Consider the following 22,815-nt stretch of genomic DNA (forward strand, 5'->3'; position numbering starts at 1 on the left):
CAGCCAAGAGGGACCTTTTGACCCAGAACCAGCGACACTCCAACCAGGCAAAACTAAAACTAGCGGCATGGCAGGGATCAGGGACTTTCCTCACAGGTGGTACAGACTCTAATGAAGACCAACCAACCGCACGTATGAACGTGTTTGGACGAAATTTGTAGAGTTCGCTGAGCGCAAGCACATTTCTCCTGAATCTCCTTCTCGCCCAAACATACTGGTTTTCCTGCAGTCAGCCCTAGATCAGGGGTTAGCATATAACTCGATGAGGGTGCAGGTCTCTGCCCTATCATCTCTCACCGGGCATAGGTGGGCTGAAGATCCCCTTAATCAGGCATTTTCTGCAGGCTGCAATTCACATTAAACCACCAAAGAAATGCCTTATACTTTCCTGGGATCTTGGATTGGTCCTCAGGTCACTCGCACAACCTCCATTTATACCTCCGGACTCTTGCTCCTTATGGTCCCTGATCTTAAAAATTGTGTTTTTGGTCGCCATAGTCTCGGCAAGGAGAGTTTCAGAATTGGCAGCTCTGTCCTGTAAAGAACCTTACTGTGTGATCCTTCCACAAAAAGCCATTCTCCGACCTGCTCCAAGTCTGAGGTCTGAGGTCTAAGGTCGCATCTAGCTTCCATGAGAATTGGGAGGTAATCCTCCCAAGTTTTGACCAAATACCTTCATTTGCACTAACAGAGGATTTCAGGTCACTGGATCTGGTGAGCCTGCTGGCCATGTATCTGAAAAGATCTGCTCCTATTAGGAAGGTGGATAACCTTTTTATTCTCCCAGTGGGAGATAAAAGGGGTGAGGCGGCAACGTCCAGAATGATCTCTTCCTTTGTATCAAGGGTCATCACTCTAGCCTACAAGAACCAAGGTCTGGCTCCTCCGGAAGTGACACATGCTCATTCAACGTGAGGGATGGCAGCCTCCTGGGCAGCATACACTACAGTTCCGCTAAAAGACATCTGTAGGACTGCCAATTGGAGTTCCTGCACAACCTTTGCGTGCCACTATAGCCTGGATATTCAGGCCACAGCATCTAAAAAGTTTGGGACAGCGGTGGTCTCAGCAGCCTTACAAGAGAAATAAAATTAGTTTTTCCTTATTATGCAGCATATCTTGGCTAAGTGTCCTTTTGTTTTTTTCCCGCCCTTCTTCTTTATTGCTAGTTAAATCCCATGGTGTTACTGCAAGTTTAACACCATATTTTTCATTGCGTTACTGCAAGTTTAACGCCATGTAGTTCTGTGTGTTACTGCAAGTTTGACACGTATAGTTCTGTGCGTTACTGCAAGTTTAACGCCACATAGTTCTGTGCGTAACTGCATGTTTAACTCTGTAGATTTCATTGCGTTACTGCATGATTAACGCCATATAGTTGTGTGCGTTACTGCACATTTGATGCAGTATATTGCAGTATATTACAGTATAGTGTATCCGTGGAGTGTGTCTGTGTCGTGAATACTCAAATTAAAGTGCACCAAATACCACTTTCCATTGATTAGAGTGCATCCACGTACACATTTACACATCTTTATTACATTTTGTTAATAAGCAATCCCCCCATGTCTGGGAGGACAGCAAGGAGAGGCAGACGTTCCTATGGTACTGTAAGGGGGGCAGCAGCGTATGTGTCCACATGCAAAGGTGGACATGGTCAGTCCTCAGGCAGGGCATAATTTCCTCTGTTTAGTGATGTTGCCTGTGCTAACCAGCCACAGCATGCAGAGGAGGTGGTGGACTGGCTTACTAAACCGTCCTCATCCTCCTCATCCTCCGTCACCCAAGCAGAGACTAGTGTGCAGTCCTCTGCAGCTGCCAGAGTGGCAAAACCTGCCTCCTTGTCCACAGCTATTTCTGCCATAGCCCCAGCATCAGGCATGGAGGAGTCAGCTGAGTTATTTGAACACAGCATCAGCCACTTGCTCCTTGGCGATGCACAGCCATTACTCGATTCAGATGTTGGTTCTGAATCTGAGGTTGAGGAAGGCAGAACATGAGCCTACAGAGAGGGGAGAACACTGGTACACAACTTGGCAGTCATGTCCCCCCAGCCGCAGCGTATTTCCGAGTTGTCTCCAGTGGTAATGAGGATGGAGGAGATGATGATAATGAGGTCACTGACTCGACTTGGGTGCCTGATAGAGCAAAGGAGGAAAGTGAGGGTGAGGCACAACCCCAACGAGGCAGCCATCATGGAAGAGTAGATAGCAGCCACCCTATTCCATCACATTTTGGAGCTGTTATCACTGACAAGTCATTTAACCTCCCACCACTCAGCCCGTTGACAAGAGCACCTAAAAGCCACACAAAAGGGGCACAAATCTGTCCCTCCTCCTCACTCACCTCAGTCTATCCTGCTATACCTCATGACCTCTCAGCAGCCTCCACTGACAGGGATTATGGTATAGCGCAAGGTGTCCCAGGTCCTTGCAGCACATCTGCCAGCAGCACACCACTACCTGCAGACTATAGCCTGCAAATTTCTCTGCCCCATCTGCTGCAGTGGAAAAAAAATAGTCACTGCCACCCAGATGCCCAGGGTCTAAATGCAAGCTTGTGAAAGCTGCTGGCTCTATAACTTCTGCCTTTCCGCCTGGTGAATTCTGCCCCCTTCCCTGAATTTGCACAATGTGCTGTACCACAATGGCAGGTTCCCAGTCGCCATTCCATCTCTCTACCATCACGTGGAAGGCAATGTTGTGGCATCGTTGGGCAAGGCAGTCAGCTGCAAAGTCCACGTTACTGCTGACACATGGTCCAGCAAGCATGGGCAGGGACGATATATTTTGTCCACAGCACCCTGAGTCTCTCTGCTTGCAACTCAGATGCAGGACAGGGCTCAGTGCTGCAGCTTGCTGTGCCCCCACGTCTCCATACAGCTGGTGATGATGCCAGATTCGTCAGTTCTACCCCCTCCTCCTCTCTTCCATGCCCCCTCTGCTGAATTGTCCTATGAAGCTCAAGTACCCCCTAAGCGTTCAAAGGGCTATTCAATTAGTCAGGCTAAAAGGTGCCATGCAGTGCTTTAGCTGGTGAGTCTAAGGGACAGGAACCACACCAGAACAGAGATTCTTGCAGCTCTGCAGGGACAGGCCCAGAGATGGTTCACGCCATGCCAGCTGGAGCCAGGAATGGTAGTGTGTGATAATGGCACAAACCTCCTGTCTGCCCTTAGACGGGAAAGTTGGCACATGTGCCATGCCTGGCACATGTCCTCAATTTGGAGGTGCAGCATTTCCTAAATAGGTACCCAGGGTTGGAAGATCTACTAAAGCAGGCCAGAAGAGTGTGTAGCCATTTTAGGCGGATATATATGTGCTCAGTTGGCTGAAATTCAGCGGGAATTCCATCTGCCCGTAAACCGCTTGATTTGTGACATGTCCACCAGGTGGAACTCGACTTTGGCAATGCTGCAGCAGTCGCACATGCAGCAGAGGGGCATAACAGGCTCAGGCGGGCTCTGCTTTTTTTTCCCCATGCCAATGGCTGCTCATAAAGGATGCATGCACTGTACTGTCACTATTTGAGAAGGCCACAAGGATGGTGAGCCGTGACAATGCATGCATCAGTGACATAATCCCTGTTGTTTTCCTGCTGGAGCAGACTCTGCGTGGCATTATGGACAGGGCACTCGAGGCAGAGCAGCAGGACAAAGAGGAGGACTTCCTTTCCTCTCAAGGCCCACTTTACGCAGACTCCATTGTTCCTATGAAACAGAACACACGAGGAGAGAGAGGAGGAGGGGGAATATGACAGTTTCGGGGGCATTGAAGCAGAGGAGGAGGAATCTGGCACTTTCGGAGGCATTGAAGCAGAGTAAGACATACGTCAAACAATAAGAGATGGTTTTCCATCCACAGAACCCTTGGGAGTAGTACGTGGCTGGGGGGGGAGGCAGTTCCAGATACTATAATCCTCAGTGACCTCGAGGAGTCTGCTTCTCATGCCTCTGCAAGTTTGCGGTGCATGGGCTCCCTCATGCTTCAAAGCCTGCGAAAGAACCCAAGAATAGGTGGTGTAAAGGAAAAGAATCACTATTGGTTTGGTTGGCAACCCTCCTTGACCACCGTTATAAGGGGAAAGTCTCAGAACTCATCCTGTCCCCACAGAAAGGTGCAGAAGATTAAATCCCTTGAGGACACCTTAAAGATTCTGGTAGGTTGCGGTGTTGTGGAAAATTTAGTTTTGAGGCTTCTGTTGGTCAAGAGAGGACCGGTGGAGAAGGCGGCCGACTAAATGATGCATTTCTGATTTTTTTTTTTTAGTCCCCGACGCCCAGGGCTGCCAGCTTCCACATTTCAACGGTAGCGTCTGCATCACATGGTAAATGATTATCTAGGGGCGAAAACAGAGATGGAGAGCTTTCCAGTCGATGATCCACTGGCTTACTGGGTCATGAGAATAGACCACTGGCCAGAACTTGCCCAGTATACTATTGAGCTGCTGGGCTTCCCTGCATCCAGCGTGCTTTCTGAATGGGCATTCAGTGCTGCTGGAGGTTTTAGTTACTGATCAGATCATAGAACGCATCTGTCCACAGACTCCGTGGACCATCTGAATTTTATCAAAATGAATCAGTCCTGGATTACCAGCAACTATGAAGTCCCTGATACCGATGTCGCTGATTAAGTGTTTTTGGGATGTGGAATCTCTACAGCACTTCTAGGTAGCCTAGTGTTGTGGGTGTTGTTTTCATCTGGAAGAATGTTTTTGGTGCAGGTCTCATGGGCACAATTAACACCCAAAGACCATTTTTTTTTCACACCTTTTCGACAGGTGCATATCATTACAATTTTTGAGAGCAAGGCCAATTTTTGCTTTCATCAAGAATACCTCTATAGGGTTACGGTGTAAAGGCGCGACCGACACTCAAAGACCAATTTTTCTGCACCTGTTTGACAGGTGCATATCATTTCAGTTTTTGACAGCAAGGTCAATTCTTGCTTTTATTAAGAGTACCTCTATAGGGTTACAGTGTAAAGGTGCCATCGACACCCAAAGAACAATTTTTCTGCTCCCGTTAAGCCCCTTACACACAATCAGATTTTTGACAGGAAATGTGTGATGACAGGCTGTTGGTGGAAAATCCGACCGTGTGTATGCTCCATCGGACAATTGTTGTCAGATTTTCCATGGACAAATGTTGGATAGCAGGTTTTTAATTTTTCCACGGACAAATGTCTGTTGTCGGATTTTCCAAGCGTGTGTACACAAGTCCGTCAGACAAACTAGCGTTCGTAATGGAAAATTAACATTGGTGACGGGGCATATTATGAAATCTCGAAATGCAGCGCACATTCTCTTCTTCTTTAACGGGATAATAATGAAGCTGCTTTGCTGGTGATACCAATGGAGTTATTCCAAACTAATTTTCAAAGGCTTTTTTTTCTCGTGATATCAAGAATATTATATATATATATATATATATATATATATATATATTTTTAGGCACGTTACCAAAGTGCATTCTATGCATCCAAAAATATAGAAAATATACCAAGTCAAATCATTATTCAACCAAAAAAATTATGTCAAAGCAATAACTCTAAGGCCAATAATAAATAACACGTTATCACCCCCGATTCCGCAACATGTCTGGTTGACAAACGGCTGTTCAGAAACAAACTGAAAAGCATGAAATGAAAAGCGCAAAATGAAAAGCGCAAAATGAAAAGCGCAAAATGAAAAGCACAAATCAACAGTCACCAAGAACTCCCCCCCCCCCCCCCCCCCCCGGCACTATATTGAAAGGATTTTTTTATTTTTATACTTTCATTACAGTGCTATTCTCCATAATGTTGTGTGTTAATTTGATGTTTAGTAAAATGTTATTATTTAACAGACAGAGAAGACATTCTGCCTCTCTAAGGAGCCTTTTCTGTAAAGCGTCTTACGTTTCAATCCTCTTGTTTCTAGGCCAAACTAGACTAGTTCAACAGGTCTTTTCATTGTTCTTTTGTAACATTGCACTTTGTTAACATGACTTTGTTTGGTCTTTTGCAACACAGCAGTCCTTGAAACATTTGTAATTTGTAACATTGCATATGTGCTAATGCTGCATTATCGTACATTTTGCAACATGGCATGTGTGGCAATACTATATTATTCTCAGTTTAACCACATCAGCACCGGAAGTTTTTACTCCCCTCTTGGCGGGTCATTTTTTGCGATACGGCACTGCGTCGCTTTAACTGACAAAAGCCGAACCCAAACAATATTGACGTCCTTTTTTTCCCACAAATAGAGCTTTCTTTTGGTGGTATTTGATCACCTCTGCGGTTTTTTTTTTTTGCGCTATAAGCAAAAAAAGAGCGACAATTTTGAAAAAAAAAACACAATATTTTTTACTTTTTGCTATAATAAATATCCCGATTTAAAAAAAAAAATTTCCTCAGTTGAGGCCGATTTGTATTCTTCTACATATTTTTGGTAAAAAAAAAAATCACAATAAGCGTATATTGATTGGTTTGCACAAACGTTATAGCGCCTACAAATTGGGTTATTGCTTTATGGCATTTTTATTATTATTATTTTTTACTAGTAATGGCAGCGATCTGCGATTTTTATCAGGACTGCGACATTGCGTCGGACAGATCGGACACTTTTAACACTTTTTTTAAACTATTGACATTTATACAGTGATCAGTGCAATAAATAGCCACTGATTACTGTAGAAATGTCACGGGCAGGGAAGGGGTTAACACTAGGGGGCGATCAAGGGGTTAAATGTGTTCCCTCACTGTGTCTTTTAACTGTGGGGGGGTGGGACTGACTGGAAGAGGAGAATGATCGTTGTTCCTATATACTAGGAACACACGATCTGTCTTCTCTCCCCTGACAGAACGTGGATTTGTGTGTTTACACACACAGATCAACGTTCCTGCTCTGTCAGGAATGATCGTGGGTGCCCGGCGGACATCGCAGGCCACCAGGCACGCGCATTGGTGGGGGGAAGCGGAGGAGGTCATATGACGCCCACCCAGGATGGGAGATCCCATTTGACAATACACCAGGAATTAAGTGGTTAAAAGATTGTTACAAGAGATACTGCAACATGATATATCTGCTAACTGTTTTTTTCATATTTTTTACAAAGCCAACCAAGAGTGTGCCATTGGGCACTGCTACTGATGAAGACCAGCAGGAATACCCTAGCCACAAGGGATCTGGTATACCGAGAGCTAGCAGCTCTACTACATAAGCTTGCTAGCTGTACTGCACATAAGTGTATGACAGCCATATAATAAGGAGAGCGATACAATATCAGTATTGCTTTCATCAAAAGTACCTCTATAGGGTTGCGGTGTGAAGATGCCACCGACACCCAAAGACCAATTTTTCCACACCTGTTTGACAGATGCATATCATTACTATTTTTGACAGCAAGGTCAATTCTTGCTTTCATCAAGAGTACTTCTATAGGGTTACAGTGTAAAGGCGCCACAACACCCAAAGAACAATTTTTCTGCACCCGTTAAGCCTCGTACACACGATCGGATTTTCCGATGGGAAATGTGTGATGACAGGCTGTTGGCGGAAAATCCGACCGTGTGTATGCTCCATCGGACAATTGTTGTCGGATTTTCCATGGACAAATGTTGGATAGCAGGTTTTTAAATTTTCCACAGACAAATGTCTGTTGTCGGATTTTCTGAGCGTGTGTACACAAGTCCGTCGGACACAAACATGCATGCTCGGAAGCAAGGACGAGCCAGAAGCGGTCGGTCTTGTAAACTAGCGTTCGTAATGGAGAATTAACATTGGTGATGGGGCAAATGATGAAATCTCGAAATGCAGCGCACATTCTCTTCTTCTTTAATGGGATAATAATGAAGCTGCTTTGCTGGTGATATTGATGAATTTATTGCAAACGAATTCTCAAAAGCTTTTTTTTCTAGTGATATCAAGAATAATAAATATATATATATATATATATATATATATATTTTACCACAACACCATTATCATGTAGTTTTTAAGATCAAAGATACAACTACTGTATGTAGGTGTCCCTTGTCAATTTTACATTGTATTTTTTTAAATTTTTTTAAATGTAACTGCCTACTCCCAAACTGTCATTTGACGTAAAACACATAGCCAAGTATTATTCTACACAATTTTTTTTATTGTGCATTAAAAAAAGAAAACAAATAAAATTAGACATGCTATCTGTCGATAGAACTTAACCAAAAAGTGCATTCTATGCATCCAAAAATATAGAAAATATACCAAATCAAATCATTATTCAACCAAAACAATAATGTCAAAGCAATAACTCTAAGGCCAATAATAAATAACACGTTATCTCCCCCGATTCCGCAACATGTCTGGTTGACAAACGGCCTTTCAGAAACAAACTGAAAAGCACGAAATGAAAAGCACGAAATGAAAAGCGCAAAATGAAAAGCGCAAAATGAAAAGCACAAAATGAAAAGTGTGATTCAACAATCACCAAACTTCTACTAACACAAAATTAGAAGAAGGAGCCCAAAGGGTGGCACTAAAGAGCTGAAAAACCACGTAGTATGTCTAGTATGTCACTACGTTCGTGATTGTTGGCCAACAATTGTGTGCTGTTTGTATGCAAGACAAGTTTGAGCCAACGCCCTTCGGACAAAAGTCCATGCTTTGTTGGCCAACAATCCGATCGTGTGTACGAACGAGGCTTTACAGAAGTAGAAATCCAAAGTCTGTGGTAGAGACACCAGAATTTATCCAAAAAACCTCTGATTTTGTTCTCCATGCACTACATTGTGGCCTCATCATACAGACTGGCTCCCCAAGCCGTTACTTTCAAAATAAAGAAAGTTTGTAGGGAAAATTGTCATTTTTTTTAATAAATGCAATTACTGATGCAGCAGCTTCTATACACAGTATAGATGTGCCACTTTACAGGTGGACTAAGGGGACCCCCGGGCACTATATTGAAAGGAATTTTTCATTTTTATACTTTCATTACAGTGCCAGTCTCCATAATGTTGTGTGTTAATTTGATGTTTAGTAATATTAGAAGGCCAGTATGCTGGCCTGAGTTTATGGGAGGGGCCCGGAGGGTATTTAAGCTGACCACTTCCCCTTCCTCTTTGTCAGTTCCAGTGCAGGATACTACACGTCACTGGGCTGACTCTTCCCAGCTCACTTCGTGTTCATGAGTCTGTCTGTCCGATTACATGTCTTGCAACTTCTCCGTGCGTGGTGTTCGTCTGCGGTTCTCATTTGCTGTTGCAGGTAGGGTTCGAACTTTTACGTTCATACGCAATGTTTCGATTTATGTTTCCTATCCTGCATCTCTGTCGCTCTTCGCTGCCTCTGAGTTGTTGTCGGTCATGTCCTGTCATCATTTGGCACAGGTGTAGTAGATTCACATGTTCCCTCAGCCTTGCTTGTCATCCCACCCACAAACATATGTTTTCATTTGTAAATCCAAACCTCCGAGCCACTGTTAGTCATTGTCCGATTTAGCTCGTTACAGGCTTCGTTGCTCATAGGATTCACAGTCTATGGGGTTGCCATCTCATCCATTTGGAGATGAGCATGTATTGTTTGCACAGGTTCTGTGGCTGATTGAGGTGGTAATTAGACCCACCTGGTGCCTTTTCTGCACTTGATTATCATGGGGGGCTGGGTGGTTGGTATGGGTTCGGTTTTAGAGTAAGGAGTGGCATACACACTCCAACCGATTCATAACGGATTCACTTCATACTTTTCAACCAATTTCTTTTTCCCTACTACCGATTCATATCAGATATGTTGCATTACCTACCACAGTCTGATTCGTACCTAGTCGTGTCAGCGGCACAACGGTCGCATCAGATACATCCTGCACCAATTCATTCCACTCACTCTCGTACCCTACAAACGATTCATTCTTATGTCATGCTACTCACTGATTCATATCACTTTCATGCCATACGCATCACTCCGATTCGAGCCTAGTTGCCTCGGCGGCACAACGGTTCGCGTCGGTCGTGTCCCAAACATTGATTTGTAACGGTTCTTACCATACCCTACAATTCGTTATTCATATTATTTCTACTGACCGATTCGGGTCGCAGCGGCAGCTACATGCATAACAGTCCATTCCAAACCTAGTCGCTCCAGCGGCACAACGGTTCACATCATGGGTATCCCGCACACCAATTCATAGCGGTTCCTATATAAACCTACGATTCATTACTTATATCATTTCTACTAACCGATTCATGTCACATTTACATCTGTACACATCACAATCTGATTCAAACCTAGTCACTTCGGCGGCACAACGGTTCACATCATCAGTATCCCACACACCAATTCGTAACAGTCCCTTTCACAAATCTACGATTCGTTACGTATGCTACTTCGCAGTTCGTTCCTACATATACAATTCTACTATCCTTTTTTCTTTTTCGCCTATCAGTAGGTGACCTTTTCTTGCAATCGCTGCAAGATACGCATCTCATCATAACTCCTTGCAATCGCTGCAAGATACGCATCTCATCATAACTCCTTGCAATCGCTGCAAGATACGCATCTCATCTTAACTCCTTGCAATCGCTGCAAGATACGCATCTCATCATAACTCCTTGCAATCGCTGCAAGACACGTATCTCATCATAACTCCTTGCAATCGCTGCAAGACACGCATCTCATCATAACTCCTTGCAATCGCTGCAAGACACGCATCTCATAACTCCTTGCAATCGCTGCAAGACACGCATCTCATCATAACTCCTTGCAATCGCTGCAAGACACGCATCTCATCATAACTCCTTGCAATCTCTGCAAGACACGCATCTCATCATAACTCCTTGCAATCGCTGCAAAAAACACGCATCTCAGCATATACCTATTTTGCAATCTCTGTAAAATATGCATCTCAGTACAAACTCCTTGCAATTGCTACAAATACACGCATCTTACCATTTACCCATTTGCAATCACTGCAAAACATGCATCTCAGTATAAACTCCTTGCAATTTCTGCAAATACACGAATCTTAGTGTTTACCCACTTGTAATCGCTGCAAAACACGCATCTCAGCATATACCCATTTTTGCAATCGGTGCAAAACACGCATTTCAGTATAAACTCCTTGCAATCGCTGCAAAACGCGCATCTCAGTATATACTCCTTGCAATCGCTGCAAAAACATGCATCTCAACATATACTCCTTGCAATCGCTGCAAGCATGGTGCTCATACAGCCCACTTCATTTTTTAGTGGCACTTAATCAGTCACTCGTCTCCAGTGGCATTCATACGAGCCACTCATCGTTTTCGTCTGTCTTTTCTCCCTCAGGTCAGTTGAGTTCAGGTTCCATCCTGTACCAGGTTGGACGCTATTTCCCAGGTAAAAAAAAAAACAAAAAAAACGCTATGTTTGTATCTTCACCAGGGCCAGTCACATACAAGGGGGACACATAAAAAAGAAAAAAAAAAAAAAGTAAAATCTTGTTTCACTCATGTCACCCCTACTGCAGGTGTTCCCGGCCGACCGAGTTTCGATCATAACCAGGACCTCGCTCCTAGAGCGTCAGTCAGGGCCTAGTTCATGGGCTTTTCTATCACATCATTCTGCAGCACCCTTTCACTATACCGTTACTTCACATACATCATTGGACGTGATCTCCAGGCGTTAGTTCTGTCACATATGTCTATACATGACACTCTGTTTTCGAAGGGCGACCCTTCACCTCGTAGACAAGGTCGCTTAACAGTAGACTTGCTGGCAGTGCAAGTGTTAGCAGGACGAGCACACGTCACCCCGTACAGACCGCAACATTCCTACGTAGGCCGTACCAGACTTCTACTTCTCACCCCAGTACGCCCTGGGGATCTGGTCTTCAGGTTTGTGCTTGCAGACAGGCACCCGAGCTATCGGTTATCTGGCCAGTCACCTCCTGGCCCACCTCGGTCGCTACGCACTCTTCTGAGTTTTCAAAATTTCCACTCTACATAAGTTCTGCACAACAGAACTCTGTCAGCTCCTGTCTATGCCTATCATTCCTTTTTCTGTATTCTTCCTTTTTCCTCCTCTCTGAGTTTTCTCTTTACCACTCCGCTCTCTATCCTATGGCTATGACTCCTCTTAAATATGAGCACCCAGCCCCTTTTTGTCTTCTGGCAGCGAGGACTTCACACCCACCCCTCTGTTACCCCCCCCAAGCGGCTCAGAGCGCGGCTGCCTGCAGTCCCTCAGGGGACGGAACATCCCCAAACTCATAGCTGAGACGCAGGGATATTCCCTTTCCTGCTACAGCCAGGAAGGCAGAGCTTTTCAGGCTCCTCTTCCCGCCTCCAGCTGCAGCTGGGCCCATCAGGCATCCCTACAATCCATCCACGGGGCCCAGCTGCACTCTTTGGTCTCCCCCTTAGCCGCAACAGTTCGGACGTCCAGACCAGAGTCACACCTTTGAAAGTTCGCCCACCCATGGCCCCCCCTGACCTGGTCATGGTCCAGATGACAGCTTCTCCTTCTGCAGGTACACCATACTCTGCACCTATCGTCCTCCCCGTTCATCTTGTCCTGACCAGCATTGGGGAGGATATATTGGAGGGCAAAGACGTCAATCGGCATCCCTGCTCATTTCAGTCCATGACTTAGCTGACAACAAATCATACGCCTGGGGGGGATGTCTCAGTGGTTGTCAAGTCGAGAGACCCCAGCCTCAGTCGTAAGCTGTCAGCCACTGAGTTCGCCCTGGCCTTCGGGATGTTCAGAGATGCCACCCTCAGCAGGAGGGAGGAGCTGGACTTATACCTTCATGCAGTGACAGATCTTGCTTACAAATATGGAGGTTTTGCCTTCTACGACCATCGGTCGTTTTCAGCCAAAGCAGCAGCAAGACTTGTCCAGTTCCAGATAAGCTCTGACTGGAGCCTCACAGACATGGAACTCTCTTGTCGCCACTTCGCCCACAAAGCTGACATTTTTGCCCAAACCCTCACTTGAACCTGTCACACCAGGCCCAGTGTCACAGGGTTATCCATTATCCGGATGATTTTCTGCTCATCGAACACCTAGACATACCCCCCGGTAGATCTAGACAAGCTAAGAGAGGTCTTCAACAATCTCAATGAACACATAGTGGAAGGCCCAACACATTTCATAAGTTTCTCAGGCATCGTCCTGCATACGCACGCCATGCAGCCTAGCCTGCCTTCTGACAAATTAGCTCGTGTTAGGTTGGTCATTCAGGAGTTTACCTGGTCACAGGAATGTACTAAAAAACAGCTGCAGTCCTTGATAAGGATGCTCAATTTCGCTATGAGAACAATTCCTCAGGGGCGGTCGTTCATCTCAAGGCTCTTAGTCTTTCTCGCCCGAGTGCAGGACCCGACCAAGTCCTCAGACTAGACCCAGCAGCAATAGCAGACTTGGCTATGTGAGACGAGTTCCTCTTCAACTGGAACGACATATCAATGTTTTTCCCTCAGTATCAGCTCAGTCACCCCAGGTAGTCACAGATGCTGCAGCCTCCACCGGCTTTGCTGCAATTTTTAGCCATCACTGGTTCGCCAGACCTTGGCCCCCGAAAATCTGCCTGATTCCTGGTTTCCCTTGATCTTCGTCATTGTTCGAGATGCACCCCATCGTGGCAGCAGCCCAAGTCTGGGGCCACACGTGGACAGATCAGACAGAGCTCTTCACCACAGACAACCAGGCTACAGCCGACATCATTAATAAGGGTAGATCCAAGTCGCTCCCCATCATGTCCTTCCTTTTTTTTTTTTTTTCTTTTTTTTTTCTTTTTTCTTACCACTTCAGTGTTTTCTTTTGAGAGACTTTTTTCAACTTATCGTTCAAAACTCGTCCCTTCTCGAGTTCACATCATTGTGGTTTCTTTTCAAATAGAAATAGACAAGAGTTAGAGACACTGAAGATTCCTTCTTTAATAATAATCATGTAAAAAAATTTTCCCGTCCTACCCCTCCCACCTATTATCCACCCTACTCTATTCCCCCCCCCCCCCGCCTTACTCTAGGTGTTTATCCTTTTATCTCTAGTATTCCCTTCTTTCTTCCCTTTTCCCTTTACCTCCTTCCTCCCCTTCCTTCTTTCCTTTTAATGGTTAATACCTTCTAATTTCTTCTGCCAGTATTTTTCCGAGGTCTTGAATTTTCCCCATCTAGCCCAGACAGATTTACATTTTTCTATTTACTCTTTGTCTTTGCAACACAGAAGTTCCATTTTATGATAATATTCCACTTGTTTAATCCAATCTCTTAGATCTGGGCCTTCACTCTTTAGCCAATTTTTTGGGATCACTCCCTTTGCTGCCTTTAATAATCTTGACATCATTTTTTCCGTATGTTGTATAGTTTTTATATCCCATGCTTGATTATATCCTCCTGCGATCATTCTCTTAATTTGTTGGTCCTCTAATTTTATATCTAATTCTTTTTCCCACTTTTCAATGAAGGGTGGCCTGTCTTTTCCTTCTAAGTCTGTCAGTAACTCATATACCTTCGAGATGCCTCCCTTCAATGGTGTTGGTGTTATACAGAGCTTTTCCAATCAATTTAATCTTTCTCCATCTCTAAACGGGTGCGGTGATGTATTTATTAAATGATTTAATTGTAAGTATTCCCAATCTCTTAGTTTCCCCCCGAGTTTAATCTCCAGTTCTTGTGCGGATTCCAACTTCCCTCTCCTTGTGATATCTTTAATTAGTGGATTTTTTATTTTAAATCTTCGAAAAATATCTTCACCCGGTGTAAAAAAAATGTGTTCCCGTAAGGGGTGTCAATGGTGAATTATGTGTCCATTTTTGTTTCCGGTGTAGTGCATCCCAAATTCTAAATACATTTTTTGTCACCTCGTGTGTGTTGGGGTCTAGTGTTCTATATTTGTTTAATATCCAAATATTTTTGCGAAGCGTAGTTTTACTTAAGGTGTTTTCCATTTCGATCCATTTTTTTTCCTCATTTTTCTTTTGCCCATTCTATCATACGTGCTATGATGACAGCTTTATAATACCTTGAAATATCTGGTGTTGTTAATCCCCCATGTTGTCTCTTCCTAGAGATTAGTGCCATTTTTAGTCTTGTTTTTTTTTTTCGCCATATAAATTTTGGTATTATTTTTTGTATGGTTTTGAAGAAGCTCTGTGGGACCGTTATCGGTAACATTTGGATTTTGTATAGAATCTTTGGTAGTATTGCCATTTTGATCATGTTAACTCTACCGATCCATGAAAGTGCTTGTATGTTTACCTTCTTAGCTTCTGTCTTTATCTCATTTAAAAGTGGGATGTAATTTGCAGGGTAGATTTTCTCAGATGATGCTGTTAATTTAATTCCTAGGTAGGAAAGCTCCCCCTTTACCCACGTAAATGGAAATTCTTTTTGAAGGGCCGAAATCTCTTTTTTTCTTACTTTCAGGTTCAGTATTTCTGTTTTAACCGGGTTGATTTTGAAATTTGAGAGTTCTCCATATTTGTCGATTTCTTTCAAGAGATTTGAGAGAGTCTCTCTAGGCTTATTAACATATACAAGGATATCATCGGCATATGCCGCAACTTTATGCTCTTTTTCCCCTAGTCTCACCACCTCTATCCCTTGGTTATTTCGCAAAGTACCAAGAAAAGGCTCCAGAGATACCACATATAAAAGGGGCGAGAGCGGGCATCCTTGCCGTGTTCCGTTGAACATTTCAAATACCGGTGACATCTTGCCATTTACTTTTACGCAAGCCATGGGTCCTCTGTAGAGATTCGTGATCCACTTCATTATTCTGGGTCCCAGACCAAGATGTTGTAGTGTAGTCACCATAAATCCCCAGTCTACCCTGTCAAATGCTTTTTCTGCATCTATGGACAGGAGTAGATCTGGGAAGATATTGGAGTTTTTCCTTCTTAGCATCAAGATTGTTTTTATACTGTTGTCCCTTCCTTCTCTTCCAGGAACAAATCCAGTCTGACCTGGGTTTATCCATAATGGCATCAATCTTTTTATTCTGGTAGCAAGTATTTTAGCGTATAACTTCGTATCCGTATTCAATAGAGCTATGGGTCTGTAGCTTGAACAGTTAACCTTGTCTTTTCCTTCTTTCGGTATTATGGTAATATGTGCCAGCAGTGACTCTTTTCTGATGTCCTCATCTTTGCCTATTTTGTTTAAATATTCACATCTTGGGATCAATTGGTCTTGGAACTTTTTATAATATCTAATCGTAAAGCCATCTGGCCCAGGGCTCCTACCGGTAGGGGTTTCTTTTAATGCAAGCTTGATCTCTTCTTGCGTTATCTCTCTTTCTAGGTCCATCAGAGCTTCAGGTTCGATTTTTGGCCAGCTTGCTTTTTCTAAATACTTTAGGATCTGTTTCTTTCTGCTTTCCATTTGTTGAGTTGTTTCTTGTTTTTTTTTATTGCGTACAAGGAGCTGTAGTATTGTGCGAAAGCTTGTGCTATTTCCGTAGTTTTGTTCCTTATCTCACCTTTTCCGTTTTCTATCGTCTCTATATAATTTAAGATCTTTTTTTTTCTTAGAACGTTCGCCAGGTACTTTCCTGCTTTGTTGCCCAACCTAAACTTCTCACTTACTACCCTGTTGATTTCCTTTCCATCTTCCTCTTCTAGCAGTTCCTTTAGTTGTTCTCTTTTTAAGATCAGAGCCTGGTATATTTCTTTTTTGATTTCCTTTTTATGTCTTAGCTCCAGGTTTTGAATTTCATTTTGAAGTTTTAACATGTTCTTTCCTTTTTCCTTCTTTCTGCTTGCTCCTATAGCTATTAGCTTACCCCTTATAACAGATTTATGTGCCTCCCATAGAGTTGCTCTTGGCAGATCTGGGGTATCATTTTCTCTGAAGTATTCTTCGATCTCTTCTTTTTATGATTTTTTCAATATCTTTGTCTTCCAAAAGCTTTTCATTGAGTCGCCATGCGTTTCTTCCCATAGGCTCTCCCTGTAAGTTCATCTGCATAACAACCGGGGAGTGATCTGATAGTGCTGTTGTTTCAATTTCTATCTCCAGTACTTCCTCTAAAAATCTATGTTCCGTCAAGATGTAATCCAGTCTGGTGTATATTTTGTGGACTGTCGAGAAATGCATATAATCTTTTATACCCGGATGCCATGTTCTCCATACATCTACTAGTTGTATGTCATGGAGTTTTTTTTTTTTTATTTTCTTCGTTTGAATTCTATCTCTATCTGGTACTGTAGATGTAGAGTCTTGACTGTGATCCATAACAAAATTCAGGTCACCCGCTACTATCAGCTTGCTCTGTTTAAATTCAGACAAGTCTGTTAATTTCTCCGCTAAAAATTTTTTGGGATTTCTATTGGGGCAATAAATATTTGCTAATGTGTACTTTATGCCCTGTATAGTCCCTATGAGGAAGAGAAAACGCCCTTCCGGATCGGCTTTTATTTTTTCTACAATGAATCCAATCTTTTTACCAAAACCTATTGCGACCCCTTTTGATCTCTTCATTGGTGAGTCTCCATAATACCATTTGGGGATGTTTTTTGAATATATTCTCGCGTTTGAATCCTGCGTTATGTGTGTCTCCTGTAAGAAGATTATATCGGCTTTTAATCTTTCCAATTCCCTCAAGATTACCCGTCTTTTTTGGGCTGAATTCAAGCCTCGGACGTTGTATGTCAGAAATTTGACTTTATTTGATCCTGCCATCAACATTTTTGGTTACCTGGCTCCTCCATCCAAGAGATCGGTAAAACAGCAATATTTTCGCTAGTAAGGCAGTCTTCAACCTACCCCTATCCCCCATCATGTCCTTCCTACGCAGTCTGCTGCAATTGTCACTACATCACCAAATTTAACAGTTACTGTGAGCATATCCCTGGCAAGTGCAATACCGCAGCCGATGCACTGTCCCGCTCCAATTTTGTCTCATTCTTCAGCAGGAACCCGGAGCCGACCCATCATCCACTCCTATCCCACCTTGGTCTCAACTAACAATGGATTGAAGCCACACCTTGCCAATGCCACCCGGCTCATCAACCACTCACTGTCTAGCAACACACTAAAGGCTTATCGCATGGCCTGGAACACCTACCGTAGGTTCCTTGCCACTTGTCCCTGAACCACAGTAGATGACGTCACTAATGTCCTAGCCTTTATATCTTATTGCCACACACAGCTGGCTCTCCCTCATACCCCTATCAGGCTGTACCTGGCCGGTATCCAAGCCACTGTGTCCTTCATCTTACGGTCTCCAAAATGCAACAAACTGGACCCGGAGTGGATATAAACTTCTTTCGAACCAGCAACGCCTGTTGCCCAGCAACGATCTTTTGACCGTCTGCTTTTTTACCTACCTACCCAGCCAGCCAGTCTCCAGCCCGTTACTGCCTTTTCCAGTCAACCCCCTGAGTGGCAGTCAGTTTATTACCCATGTTAGGGTCCTACTGGTCAACTTAGGCCTATACCCCAGGTGGTATTCTGGACATTGCTTTGGATCGGCGCAGCCTCAGCCACATCTCAGCACGGAGTACCAGACCATGTGACCAAGAAGCTAGGCAGGTGAAAGTCTGCCTGCTTCACCAGATATATATTCCAAGCCCTCAAGATGGCCCTTTCTCCAAGCTCACTCCATGATGTTAGAGTCAATAAAGATACTTCCCTACCTGGTTATTTTTGGCCCCTTTTCTTGCTATACCTACCAGACGACCAAAAGCCACACCTCAGGTCTATTTATGTTGTAAGTCTTGTCGCGTGTTTATGTGATCCACATTTATCTCAGTCTTAGGGCCACGACCATAAATTTGAAGGCCAGTATGCTGGCCTGAGTTTATAGGAGGGGCCCGGAGAGTATTTAAGCTGACCACTTCCCCTTTCTCTTTGTCAGTTCCAGTGCACAATACCCTCCCTCCCATTCCCCTTTTTACAGCACTTCTCAGCAAATTCAACTCCACAATCATCCATTACTTATCTTGGGTATGGCCCCTTTTCTTGCCATACCTACCAGACGACCAAAAGCCACACCTCAGGTCTATTTATGTTGTAAGTGTTGTCGCGTGTTTATGTGATCCACATTTATCTCGGTCTTAGGGCCACGACCATAAATGTTATTATTTAACAGACAGAGAAGACATTCTGTCTCTCTAAGGAGCCTTTTATGTAAAGCGTCTTACGTTTCAATCCTTTTGTTTCTAGATCAAACTAGACTAGTTCAACAGGTCTTTTCATTGTTCTTTTCTAACATTGCACTTTGTTAACATGACCTTGTTTGGTCTTTTGCAACACAGCAGTCCTTGAAACATCTGTAATTTATAATATTGCATATGTGCTAATGCTGCATTATCGTGCATTTTGCAACATGGCATGTGTGGTAATACTATATTATCCTCAGTTTAACCACGTCAGCACCAGAAGTTTTTACTCCCTTCTTGACGGGTAATTTTTTTGCGATACAGCACTGCGTCGCTTTAACTGACATTTGCGCGGTCGCGTGAAGCCGAACCCAAACAATATCGACGTCCTTTTTTTCCCCACAAATAGAGCTTTCTTTTGGTGGTATTTTATCACTTCTGCGGTTTTTATTTTTTGCGCTATAAGCAAGAAAAGAGCGACAATTTTGAAAAAAGACACAATATTTCTTACTTTTTGCTATAATAAATATCCCGATTTAAAAAAAAAAAAATTTTCCTCAGTTGAGGCTAATTTGTATTCTTCTACATATTTTTGGTAAAAAAATTGCAATAAGCGTATAATGATTGGTTTGTGCAAAAGTTATAGCGCCTACAAAATAGGTTATTGATTTATGGCATTTTTATTATTATTATTTTTTACTAGTAATGGCAGCAATCTGCTATTTTTATCAGGACTGTGACATTGCGGCGGACAGATCGGACACTTTTGACACTTTTTTAAACCATTGACATTTATACAGCGATCAGTGCAATAAATAGCCACTGATTACTGTAGAAATTTCACTGGCAGGAAAGGGGTTAACACTAGGGGGCGATCAAGGCTTTAAATGTGTTCCCTCACTGTATCTTTTAACTGTGGGGGGATGGGACTGACTGGGGGAGGAGAACGATCGGTGTTCCTATATACTAGGAACACACGATCTGTCCCCTCTACCCTGACAGACTGTGAATTTGTGTGTTTACACACAGATTAGGGATGAGCCGAACACCCCCCGGTTCGGTTCGCACCAGAACCTGCGAACGGACCGAAAATTCGCACGAACGTTAGAACCCCATTGAAGTCTATGGGACTCGAACGTTCGAAATCAAAAGTGCTAATTTTAAAAGCTAATTTGCATGGTATTGTCCTAAAAAGGGTTTGAGGACCCAGGTCCTGCCCCAGGGGACATGTATCAATGCAAAAAAAAGTTTTAAAAATGGCCGTTTTTTCGGGAGTAGTGATTTTAATGATGCTTAAAGTGAAAAAAAAGTGAAATATTCCTTTAAATATCGTACCTGGGGTGTGTCTATAGAATGCCTGTAAAGTGGCGTGTGTTTCCCGTGCTTAGAACAGTCCCTGCACAAAATGACATTTTTAAAGGAATAAAAGTCATTCAAAACTGCTTGCGGCTTTAATGTAATGTCGGGTCCCGACAATATGGATAAAAATCCGTGAGACAAACGGCATAGGTACCCCCCCAGTCCATTAACAGGCCCTTTGGGTCTTGTATGGATATTAAGGGGAACCCCGCACCCAAATTAAAAAAAAGAAAAGGCGTGGGGCCCCCAGGCTCTATCTACTCTGAACAGCAGTATACAGGCGATGCAAACAAGACAGGGACTGTAGGTTTGTTGTTAGGTAGAATATGTTTGTAATTTTGAACTGGTACATTTTTAAAGTGTAGCTCCAGCCAAAAAATAAATTTTTAAGCTTTTTGGAAAACATAGGGAAGGGTTATCACCCCAATTTGTTTTGCTGTCTGTGCTCCTCTTCAGAAAATTTCACCTCACTTTCTGTCACAATGACAAATGTTTTTGGGGTTTTTAGTGAAACAAGGATTGGTGATAAAGCATTAGTGGAAAGGAGAAACGTTTTTCCCATATTAACTCTTACAGGAGAGAATTTCCCTTCCTAGGGGTAGATTTCATCTCACTTCCTGTTGTCTCCTTCCGTTTGCAAGTAGGAGTCGTTCGTAAGTTGGATGTTTGAAAGTAGGGGCCTGCCCTATATACTCTGCAGAAATTGTGGCCTTAGGTGTTGGTGTTGCCACAACACTGTAAGCCCTTACAAGGCCCTGCTGTGAAATATTAGATCATGAATTGTAATTACATGCACCTGTTGAACAGGGGCAGAAAAATTGGGCCTTTGGTGGCGCTGGTGCCACAACACACTCACAGTTACTCTTGGTGGGCGCTGGAACGGGCCCTGCTGTGAAATATTAGATCAAGAATTGTAATTTCTCTTTTAAAATATTTTATTGTTTTGAGTTAAATATAGTTCAGGTTTACAAAGAAAGATAATAACATTCTTGTATATATAAGGTAACAGGCAATTGTAATGTATCACATAGGTGATTATGGTATGAAAAGTAACACACAATATATCATAATAAGTGAGTACAGAAAACAAGAATTATACAAAATAAAGGTAAAGTATAGGAGGAATGGGGTTGGAATAAGTGTATTAAGAAGTGTGGGGAGAGGTAAGATGCGGTAAAGTAAGTTTACTAAAGAAAAGGAAGTAAGATAGTTGGGGAAGAATCAGTAGATAGTTCCAGGAAGAATTGTAATTTCATGCACCTGTTGAACAGGGGCAGAAAAATTGGGCCTTTGGTGGTGGTGGTGGTGGTGGTGCTGGTGCCACAACACTGTAAGTCCTCACAGTTACTCTTGGTGGGCGCTGGAACGGACCCTGCTGTGAAATATTAGATTAAGAATTGTAATTCCATGTCCCTGTTGAACAGGGACAGAAAAATTGGGCCTTAGCCACTGGTGTCGGCGCCCAGAAACAAAAATATTCTTACAAGCTATCAGCATGATCATTGAGGAGGAAGAGGATAGTCACTCAGCATAACAGGATAGTCACTCAGCATCAGCATAGGCAGTCTTGAAGGGATATGACATTTCAAAAAAATGTATTCGGTTACATCAGCATCAGGTGCTTGGTATCTGGTGGTGATCCAAGACTGATTCATTTTTATGAAGGTCAGTCGATCGGCCGAGTCGGTGGACAGGCGCACCCTGTGATCGGTTACAAAGCCTCCAGCAGCACTGAATGTGCGTTCCGAAAGAACGCTGGATGCAGGACAGGCCAGTAGCTCAATTGCATACTGTGCAAGCTCTGGCCAGTGATCCATCCTCAAGACCCAGTAACCCAGAGAATTTTCGGTGGGAAAGGTGTCCAAGTCAGATCTTGCGCCTAGGTATTCCTGCACCATGTAAAACAGATGCTGGCAATGGTTGCTGGAACCAATCATACCTTGGCACTGTGGACTAAAAAATTGTCTGAACGCATCGGTCAGACGGCCACCTTCTCCACCGCTCCTTCTTTGACTGACCGAAGCCTCAGCAACACGTTGTCCAGGAACAGGAGTTTGTAACCTCCCAGTCTCTGGGAACGCGTTGCACAGACCTTTCTGCAAAGCCTCCTGAAGATGTTTCATCCTCTGCTCCCTCTGTGATGGCAAGATAAGGTCCGCAACCTTACCCTTGTAATGTGGATCAAAGAGGGTTGCCAGCCAGTAACGATCCCCCTCCTTGATACCACGAATACGAGGATCCTTCCGCAGGCTTTGCAGGATCAGGGAGGCCATGCAGCGTAGGTTTGCTGAGGCATTCGGTCCGGAGTCCTCTGGGTCACTAAGGATGACATGATCGGCAGCCACCTCCTCCCAGCCACGTACAAGTCCATGGGTTTCTTGGGACTGTAAATGATCCCTTAAAGACTG

The sequence above is a fragment of the Aquarana catesbeiana genome, linkage group LG03 (genome assembly GCF_042186555.1).
Source record: "Aquarana catesbeiana isolate 2022-GZ linkage group LG03, ASM4218655v1, whole genome shotgun sequence".
NCBI lineage: Eukaryota > Metazoa > Chordata > Amphibia > Anura > Ranidae > Aquarana > Aquarana catesbeiana.